The following is a 1,138-nucleotide window of genomic DNA, read 5'->3' on the forward strand; positions in this document are numbered from 1 at the left end:
TTCATTGATAAAACTGGTCTAAAAAAAAGTGTGGGGGGAAGGTAGACGAGACGGCTCGTGTTCTTTCTAACGGGGTCTTCGGCAACGGGTGTGGTATGCCTAGTTGTAAGGTTTACGTAATTCATTCCCTCATAGATCACCGCTCCTCGTATTTTCCCACATGTCCGTATTTGAAGAAGTTAAACGCCACAGGCCTACGTTCCCAGCTGGCGAGGAAGAGGCTGCAACATCCCGAGAAACTGGATGCTTGCAGACAACAACACGGGCCGACACGGAGTCCTCTCATTGCGTGAAGCTTTATCTAACCACAGTCCTTTGCTTGGGTCCTGACAGCGTTAGTGGTTACCGTGCAATTGCTTGACGAGCCGTAGCTGGTGCTCAAACCCCCACCACCAAAGAGCCAGAATCAAAATCATCTCAAAATCTGTCTCAGGCCAAACTGTGACGTCATGTGTTGTTTGTAAACAGAGAGAACGTGACTAACTAACTCACCCAACAACCGAAGGCGACGCTGCACTCACCTCAACGAGAATCCTCATCCGCTACTCGTACATAGTGACAGTGTAAATCCAGAAGTCTTGTAATTATGGGTTTGTGATTTAAAACCTCTTTTTTTCCCACGGGAAAATCTCGGAATCGATACTGATCACTCGTTCACCACGGAGTCCGTCATCAGGTATAAAAACTAGAGCACTACGACTGCCTTGCGGAGACAAAGGAGAAACGACAGGAAGGGAAGGGCAGAGGGAGGGAAGCTTTACATAAACAACACGACTAGTGTGTGCGTGACCAGAGGTCGCCGAGAGTGCCAGAGAGGGATGCTTCCTCTCACAGTGTCAGAGGCAGACTGAGGTGGCAGACTGGTTCTGAACCGCTGTCAGACGCGGGTGCCAGCCCTCGAGTTGCCACGCAGCCATTCTCTCACTCTTTTGTCCACTCTCCAGGCCCACTAAAGTGCTTGTCAGTGCCACAGAGAGTGTTGATAGGGAATGACACTCAATAATGGCCGTCTGCTTGCTTGAGGAGGTTTGAAATCCATTGCAATTGCATGTTAGTGTTTTCGCGGTGTTATGTATGGATGCCATACTTCTCTGGACAGCCAGTCTGCACATTTTCTAGGTGTATTTACACGGAGAGT

At 49.2% G+C, this 1,138-nt stretch overlaps 1 protein-coding gene across 1 annotated transcript in view; it reads right to left on the minus strand.

The window, feature by feature from the left end:
* The window catches only part of LOC119591267 (rho-related BTB domain-containing protein 1-like), a gene marked incomplete in the record, with an annotated part of 74,215 nt that extends 73,353 nt beyond the window's left edge, over positions 1–862 (minus strand). Inside the window, 1 exon segment of the mRNA XM_037939984.1 lies at positions 522–862.
* Positions 863–1,138: the final 276 nt, after the last annotated feature.

This window comes from Penaeus monodon, chromosome 28 (genome assembly GCF_015228065.2).
Source record: "Penaeus monodon isolate SGIC_2016 chromosome 28, NSTDA_Pmon_1, whole genome shotgun sequence".
In the NCBI taxonomy this organism is placed as follows: Eukaryota; Metazoa; Arthropoda; class Malacostraca; order Decapoda; family Penaeidae; genus Penaeus; species Penaeus monodon.